This window comes from Papaver somniferum, chromosome 8 (assembly GCF_003573695.1).
Source record: "Papaver somniferum cultivar HN1 chromosome 8, ASM357369v1, whole genome shotgun sequence".
Taxonomy (NCBI): Eukaryota; Viridiplantae; Streptophyta; class Magnoliopsida; order Ranunculales; family Papaveraceae; genus Papaver; species Papaver somniferum.
Window position 1 is genome coordinate 160,699,503 of NC_039365.1, and position 9,591 is coordinate 160,709,093.

Here is a 9,591-nt window from a genome sequence, read left to right on the forward strand (position 1 = left end):
CAAACAAGCTTGAGATAACAACGCTTGCGAGTTCGACCGAGCAATGCTCTAACAAGGAGCCAAGGTGATTTAGCTAAAACAATCAATTAAGTGACAAGTTAATGTTTTAATAAAACCCCATATTTTTAATCATTAAATTGTAACTTTTTTCTGAAAAGCTCTAAAAAAAGAACATTGTTGATGAGTGCTAAAAAGTGCATATTTCTATATATTTTTCTTGGCATTTAACTCATCTTTTGTGCATTAATTCTACATTTTATCTCATATTCTGTATTTTCATTGTTTTCAAGAATAAATATTTTTATTAATTAATTTTGTATTTTTAGGTACTAAATAAAGCTTGGATGAATTACGGAGCAAAAAGAGCAGAAAAGTGGTGGAAGCCAAGAGGAATCACACAAGGAAGCCGCGAAGAATGTTGTGCGCAAGACCAAAAGGCTAGAACTGGGCTTGAAGAGGAAGAATTGTTCTTAAAGAAGATATGGGCTTGGCATACCCAAAACCCTCGCCCAAATCCATTTCCTATATCCATACCCGTTTCCCTTTCTAGCCGTCAGATTGGATCATTTCAGCATCCTACGGTCGCAACATCGCCAGTACATCAAAGTCTGAAGCTCCTGTCTAACACTACAGCACCTAACTCCATCTGGAGCCGTCACCTTCGTTGTATCACTTAATCCAACGGTCGCTTAGAGCTTTTTACATCGTGCCGTTCGATTCAATTAGTAAGTGATTATCCAACGGATCTCCTCGTTGCGCATCAACTTCAGATGATTCCGCTCAACACCCTAGCCATCGAACCCATCGACCTAAACCAAACACACCCTTCTTCCCAAACACCGAGTTCTTCTCCTCCACTCCGTCTGCAGAGAAAACTCTGCCATCTCCATTACCACCACGCCCTGCCATCGCCACCTTCATCTCTGCCACCACCTTCACCAGCCACCATAGCCACCCTATATCACCAACCACTAAAACCCATCACCCTATGCTACCTATTTCAATGATTTCACACACCCTCTCTCTGTTAGGGTTTTGAAATCAATGAATTAGGTTGATAGGCAGAGGACATCGAGACAAGCAGCTAGAGCATGGAGATGGAGCAGAGAAAGGAGAAGAAGCATGGGTAGACGATTGATTCTTCTCATCACAGTTGGTGAGTAAAAAAATCAAAACACTAATTTTTGGGGATTTGGGGAATATTTGTAAGAACCCTAATTTTGTATCTTGGGTATGAATAGATGTTATGGGTGTTGTAGAAACCATGCCTGGACTAGCCAGTGCTTCACCCAAGAGGACTGGAATAGCCAGTGCCTCAAGGGTTAGTTTTTATTTTAAATGATGTTGTAAACTTCAATTGTTTTTATCATATCCATGCTCTGATCTTGTTGTGCTTGAATTGTCTAGGATTTAATATCCTTATAGGTTGTTAAAACACTAAGCAAGCTTCTCTGCGGGTAGTTGCAGTGTGAGAGCCCCAACTACCACAAGGTTTAGAATTCATCTTAGTGCCTTTAGCCTCCTTTCTAGACCAACCCTTAGATGAACAGCCGGCTTTGAACCGCAACTGTCATCTAGTTATTCAGAAAGCCTAGAAGCTGACTGATAACTAACAAGGGACAAGAACATAGTTGGAAGACCTGCCTTTGTTTCTTTATCACTGCCCTTGGCTAACATCCTTGGTTTGTTTGTCTTTGTTTCACTGTTCTTGTTCACTGCCACTGATTTTTCTTGTTAACTGTCACTTGCTTCATTACTTCAATTCACACCCAAGTCTCTGTGGTTCGACCCTGCCTTGCACACTCACTACAACAGACCCTGTGGACTTGCAGGTATCATTTCTGTGACTCTTTTAGAGAGCCACCAAGTTTTTGGCGCCGCTGCCGGGGACTGGTGTTGTGTAGTTGAAAAGAAAAAAAAAATAGTGTACCTGTCTTAGTGTAACTTAGCCTGTTGTAGCTGTAACTTAGTGTTTTGCTGTTGTAACTTAGTATAACTATATTAGTGTAATAGTTTTAGTATAACTTAGCTATATTAGTATAACTGCATTTGTAACTTAGTGTAGCTCTTAGTGTAACTTAGCTTTAGCTGTAACTGTAGTTCTGCATCTCCTGCATCCATATATGCATCATTTAGCATCTGCATCTTATCTGTAAGCATTGCATCCATTGCATCCATATCTGCATACCTGCATCATCTCTAGTTTGCATATTGTCATCATAACTTGCATCTGTCACTTGCATATCATTGCATGCCTGCATCTTCTCCATATCTGCATCTTGCATTTGCATCTGTGTTTGCATCCTTGCTCTTCAGCTTTGCTCATTGCCTGTAGCTTTGCCATGCCCTGTAAGCATGATGCTCTGCAGCCTTGCTTCATCTGCAGCATTGCCCTGTGGCCTAGCACCTATAGCATTGCCTTGTCTGAAACTTGCTGCCTGAGCATACTTGTTATTTTCTTGCTGTGTTGCTTGCCCTTTTTCCTCATTGCTTCTTGGCCTCACCCATTTGCTTCAAAGAGACTGATCTTCTCTTTTGAGCCAACAGGTGCTGCTACAGCCAGCCTCTGGCGCTGCTGCTGTTTTCTGTGTTGCTGCTGCTGCTGTCTTGCTGCCTCCTACTGCTGCTGCTTCTTCTTCTTGTTGCTGTTGCTGATGAGCCTCTGGTGCTCTTGCTGAAGTTGATGTTGCTGTGAACCAAGCCCAACTGGGCTGTGCAACTAAAACAGAACAGCTGGGTTGTGCTACAAGAGTAAGCCTGAACTGTGGGCTTGACCCAAACAAAAGTTGACAACCATTTTCAAACTCAGTTGCACTTCTTTTTGGGCTGTGTAAATTCTAAAAGTGATTATGGGCTTGTGAATTGGACTGTGGACTTAGTTACATTTTGGGCCTCAAACTGAAATTTGTTTAAACTGTGGGCTCCAACCATTCGTGGGCTTAGACTCAACTGAACTTTAAACCCCTACATTGTGAGCTTAGACCCAGACCAAAAATTTGAAAAACGTTTTTAAAGTTTTAAAACCCAGCTGTGCCTCGCATTCCAGTTAACTGCTAGCCCAAAAACCCAACTGTTTCTGAACTCTGGGCTTGTTTCTGAACTGTGGGCCTGAACCAAACTTCGAGTGGGCCAAACTTTCAAAATTCCAAAAAACCAACGGTGAGATTTACTCACCAACAGTGGGCCTAAGAATCAAAGTTTTTAAAACAAATTTGGGCTCCAAAAACAACCCATCTGGGCTTCAGACCAAGCTTTGCCCCAAACGGTTGGGCTCTTTTATTCAAAACCTTTTGCTGGGCTCAATTCAAACTGATTCGTTGGGCTTGACTTCACACTCAGCTAGGCTTCATTTTGCACAGCAGTTGTGGGCTGTTTTCAAATTTCTAGTGGGCTGTGCATTCTTCCACCAATGTGGGCTTGCTCCCGATTTTAAAACCAAATTTTTCTTTTCAAAACCCATTAAAAACCAAATGATTCCCTAAAAACCAAAAATTTTCTTTTTCCCATCAAAATCAAATGTCTCCCGACAAAACCAAATTTTTTCCAAAAAGTCCAATCCCACTAAAAACCAAATTTTCTTGTATAGAATCTAGTAGATAGTTTCTTAGTTAAATCTTTTGTTTCTTTTGTACATATTTTGCTAATCCAATGTGAATCTTAACTGAAATATGTTGGATTTTTGCCTTGAATAACGGAGTTCTAATGTTGCTTTCGCCGTCAAATCGGGTATTCTCTTTCCTTTCTCTCTACTCAGCATAATCCTCTTCGTATGTTATAATTCTTTTCATATTTTGGAACATTGAGGACAATGTTTAGTTTAGGTTTGGGGGTATGGTATAGATACCACGATCACATGCTATAATTGAAAACTGAACTCTTTCTTTTTGTTCAAAAAAAAAAAATGAAAAAATGAAAAAAATGAAAAAATGAAAATAAAAAATTGAAAAAAAACATAAAAATGGAGCTCATTTACCTTGAAATGTTGACTCTTGTGCATGTATGTAAACATAAGGATTCTTAGTCTACATATTTAGGCACCCCTGATTCTAGCACAATTCACATAGTGATAAGAAACTTGCACGTGCACGATCTACCAATACATGTATAGCCTCATCCTTGAGGTGTTCTATCGGAAGTCACGATTGCCAATCACTTTAGAATACTGAATGAAACTTGACTAGCTTGTTCTTTGGTTGGTTGGGATAGAAGGTGGAGGTTACATTAAGAAAGACAATCATCGAATTTAACTGGGTGCATCAAAAAGGGCTACCTCTTGCTAAGAGTCATGTAATTTTTTGTTTCCTTTTGTATATGTATCAAAAGTGTTACCATGTTAAAAAAAAATATGATGTATATTCAGGAAAAAAAAAATATCAGAAAAAAAAAATACAAAAAAATTAAGTATTTATCAAATTTCATTTGTGTCATGTAAAGAAAATAGTTCTCTCTTGTCCAAAAATAAAAGAGAGTAGTCAATGTAAATAAGAGTCATTTTTTGTTTTAGTAAGCAAGGAAGGGTGTACGCCATTGATGTACAACGCGAGAAATTGTGAAATACCTCCAACTCATTCACAATTCTCGTAAAGTCCGGACAGCTAGCTAGATTTCGACCTCGGTTCTTAGCCTGAGAAACTATCTCTTGGTGATTAGTAGTCGTAACATCCGATCTTTCGTTACACATGTGTAGATACACTTTACACTCTTATCACATGTCTTTATTTGTTATCAGTGTTAGGATTGTGCCTTTGATAGCTAGATTGACATCTCCATTTTGCTGTGAGCTTCTACTGTCTTGCACATGTCAAATTTCATGGAATATGAGCTCATATTTTTGTCCTAGAACTTTGTAGGTACGTTCTAAGCAAACCTTCACGAGACTTCACTCGTCCACTAGGGACACTTAGTGGTTTAAAAGGCTTATTGCATTCGCTAAATGCAATCGAGAGACCAGCGACAGTGGTATAGGTAGGATTCCCTTAGTTTTGTTTTACTTGAGGACAAGTAAAATTCAGGTTTGGGGGTATTTGATGAGTGCTAAAAAGTGCATATTTCTGTATATTTTTCTTGGCATTTCACTCATCTTTTGTCCATTAATTCTACATTTTATCCCATATTCTGTATTTTCATTGTTTTCAAGAATAAATATTTTTATTAATTAATTTTGTATTTTTAGGTACTAAATAAAGCTTGGATGAATTACGGAGCAAAAAGAGCATAAAAGTGGTGGAAGCCAAGAGGAATCACACAAGGAAGCCGCGAAGAATGTTGTGCGCAAGACCAAAAGGCTAGAACTGGGCTTGAAGAGGAAGAATTGTTCTTAAAGAAGATATGGGCTTGGCATACCCAAGGCCCATAACCCTCACCCAAATCCATTTCCTATATCCATACCCGTTTCCCTTTCTAGCCGTCAGATTGGATCATTTCAGCATCCTACGGTCGCAACATCGCCAGTACATCAAAGTCTGAAGCTCCTGTCTAACACTACAGCACCTAACTCCATCTGGAGCCGTCAGCTTCGTTGTATCACTTAATCCAACGGTCGCTCAGAGCTTGTTTACATCGTGCCGTTCGATTCAATTAGTAAGTGATTATCCAACGGATCTCCTCGTTGCGCATCAACTTCAGATGATTCCGCTCAACACCCTAGCCATCGAACCCATCGACCTAAACCAAACACACCCTTCTTCCCAAACACCGAGTTCTTCTCCTCCACTCCGTCTGCAGAGAAAACTCTGCCATCTCCATTACCACCACGCCCTGCCATCGCCACCTTCATCTCTGCCACCACCTTCACCAGCCACCATAGCCACCCTATATCACCAACCACTAAAACCCATCACCCTATGCTACCTATTTCAATGATTTCACACACCCTCTCTCTGTTAGGGTTTTGAAATCAATGAATTAGGTTGATAGGCAGAGGACATCGAGACAAGCAGCTAGAGCATGGAGATGGAGCAGAGAAAGGAGAAGAAGCATGGGTAGACGATTGATTCTTTTCATCACAGTTGGTGAGTAAAAAAATCAAAACACTAATTTTTGGGGATTTGGGGAATATTTGTAAGAACCCTAATTTTGTATCTTGGGTATGAATAGATGTTATGGGTGTTGTAGAAACCATGCCTGGACTAGCCAGTGCTTCACCCAAGAGGACTGGAATAGCCAGTGCCTCAAGGGTTAGTTTTTATTTTAAATGATGTTGTAAACTTCAATTGTTTTTATCCTATCCATGCTATGATCTTGTTGTGCTTGAATTGTCTAGGATTGAATATCCTTATAGGTTGTTAAAACACTAAGCAAGCTTCTCTGCGAGTAGTTGCAGTGTGAGAGCCCCAACTACCACAAGGTTTAGAATTCATCTTAGTGCCTTTAGCCTCCTTTCTAGACCAACCCTTAGATGAACAACCGGCTTTGAACCGCAACTGTCATCTAGTTATTCAGAAAGCCTAGAAGCTGACTGATAACTAACAAGGGACAATAACATAGTTGGAAGACCTGCCTTTGTTTCTTTATCACTGCCCTTGGCTAACAGCCTTGGTTTGTTTGTCTTTGTTTCACTGTTCTTGTTCACTGCCACTGATTTTTCTTGTTAACTGTCACTTGCTTCATTACTTCAACTCACACCCAAGTCTCTGTGGTTCGACCCTGCCTTGCACACTCACTACAACAGACCCTGTGCACTTGCACGTATCATTTCTGTGACTCTTTTAGAGAGCCACCAATTGTGTTGAGAGGATTTTTAAAATCTTAAGATTTGATTTCAAAAAGATTTTTATTTAATTGGTCGAGTTTAAATTTGAAATTTATTGTATAGCTACTAGTAAGGAAACAATTTGGTGAGGGGTACACCATTCCAAAAAGGAAAAATATTTTGTTTTATACGGAATACGCCAAACCTCCGAATTATATTACACCCCATTGTTAACAATCTTGCTTCACTTTTCCATACCAATGCGTAGTAGTTTTTTTTTTGAAACGAGTGTTTATAAAAAGAGAGAGGATCCATGAACACTCTTCTATGCACATCATCATATACGACTTACACCATTTTTTTCCATAAAATTCAAATGACAATGTATTTAAATCTAATATTTTGATGATACGTTCCTCTTATAAGACTCTTATCTTATTTTGATGATACGTTCCTCTTTAAATCTGTTAGAGAACTACTCGGTCGAACTCGCAAGTGTTTATATCTTAAGCTTGTTTGTCAAGTTTAGTTGTCAAAACTATAAGTTTTGATTTCTAGTCTACTTATAGCTAAGTCTGAGATTAGGATAGAAAGTGTAGTTAAGCATTAGACTTCACGGCGTTCATCGACTGAAGGTGAAGAACTACTAAGGGGAGCTTCTTGAACTTCATCAACAAAAGGTATGTGGAGACTTGAACTCATCTATCACTCAAAAGTCTATCTACTCTATCTCCTATTTGAGACAAAATTCGTATAGCTATATAGACTTCAATTATGCACATTTGATATTTTGAGCTGAGTTTAACTCGCTTACATATTTCTCGAAATGTGTGTTGGTAAGCTTTCGCTTTAACCAAGTTCATCTTATATTCTTGATGAATGTCAAAAGAAGATCATGTGAAAATCGCCTTGTAACATCTTACATGATTTGTGTAAGACAATCATTTGATGTAGACTCGGAATGTTTCGTATTGATCATTCGATCACTTGAAAATTGCTTTGAAGCTAATAGTTTGTGTGAGACAACTATTTTTGTCTTCCAAGAATGTTTCAATGGTTGAAATGAGAGTTTTAAACAATTGGATATAAGCATAGTATGTGTACTTTCATATATGTAATCCAAGTCTGGGAACCATGGTATGCATACCCGTATGCGTACTGGTTGGTTTAGTGAAAGTCCAGGAACCTTTTACGCATACCGGTATGGGTACTGGCGTGAGGTTCAAGTCCAGGAATTTCTGTTGTGTTTGGTGGTATGCGTACGCATTCGCATACAGGCGAACACAAACTTAGTCCGGCCACTAAGGTATGTGTTGGTTAACCTTGTAGATTGTGGTAGGTATTCATTTTCGTTAGGAATTGCAAAAAAAAAAAAAAATTGCAACACCAGTTCTTCTTCTTCTTCAATTGTATAGTTCAAGCAATTCTTCACAGATGAATTCAGTTTTGAACCCCTAATTAATTCCCGTTGTTGTTCCTTAGAAATCCCATATCGGACCACATCAAACCAACATCACGACCTAGTTTTGTTGCCAATCACTTGTATCAACACCAACATCAAATCGATTAACCAGAGAACCCATACAAACCTTCTCCCTTACTGCTTCCCATTATTACTTCAATTGAAACTGACCCACCAAATTTGGTGCTTCCAATTGCTTCTTTTTCTTCTCTTCTAGTATTTCTCTAAACCCCCCTGTTCACAACCATGACAGTAACATCAGCTGCTACTTCAATCAACTATATTGGTCCATCCATTATTCATTCTCTATTTATCTTGTATCTAATTTCACGATCTGATGCTGCTGATTTCCGAAATATTATATGTTAAGAGAACATGAAGACGACAAGACTAGCGCTATTGTAGTTAAGAACATCTTCGTCTTCAATCCCTCATCTGTGTTTTCTCGATCTCACACCATAAAAATGGTGGCAGCTGCTCGCAATGATGCTCAGATCCATTTGCTAAAGAAACAAGATGGATTTCTTCTGGTTTCATTAAGAGAGAATGAAATGTGGTGGGGAGCTGGACATGTCACCCTTACCTCTTAAGCAGCTTCCTTAGCCACCAGCAGCATCAATGTGCAATTCCCTTGTAGACTTCTTTGGTTCACTGTCCGTGAAATAACACAACCAGGCAAGTGGTTCGAGCGGTGAGCAGCGTGGGTATGTAAGGCAGACCACTGCAAGCCCGGTCTCTTTTGGATCCTTGAGCTTTGTTGCCACAAACGCCATTCAGCTCTTCATTTAGTCATTTATTCTCTGGGTGAACAGGTTTCACTTATAATTTCTGTAATTGACTTAAAACAATATTATTAGCTAAATATCAAGACCTAGCTAGTGTAAATGTGGGTATAAAAGTGTCGCACTTACGTGCTTATCATGCTTACCCGTTTGCATACCAGAGTGGATAATGTTTGATTTGTTCATGAACTAATATATTTATATAATAAAGAATGTAATCTTTTACAAACCGTGACTATAATGTTCATGACTTGATTCGAGTGAATCAAAATCGATTTTGCTTCAATTATGTCTTATATACTTCTATGAGAATATAAACAATGGAACAACTCTAGAACTAGTTTCATTTGAGTCATTCGAACTAGTTATGGTTAAGATGGATGAGGTTGATATGAAAGTGTTCATATGGATAACTTCGGTTAAATATTGTTGAGCCAAAAAAGGTGTACACGTTTAGGTACGGTTACTAATAACTAAATGAAGCCACTTTTCATTTGTGTATAACAAGCTAAGATCGATCTAATGGTTGAAATATATTAGCTTGAGTATAATTAGGTTTTCATCTAATGGTGAATATTGAATGCTTTGTTACCAAGGTAACATTGATTGCAAACCCTAATTTGAAGACTATATAAAGGAGAACTCTAGTAACTGGG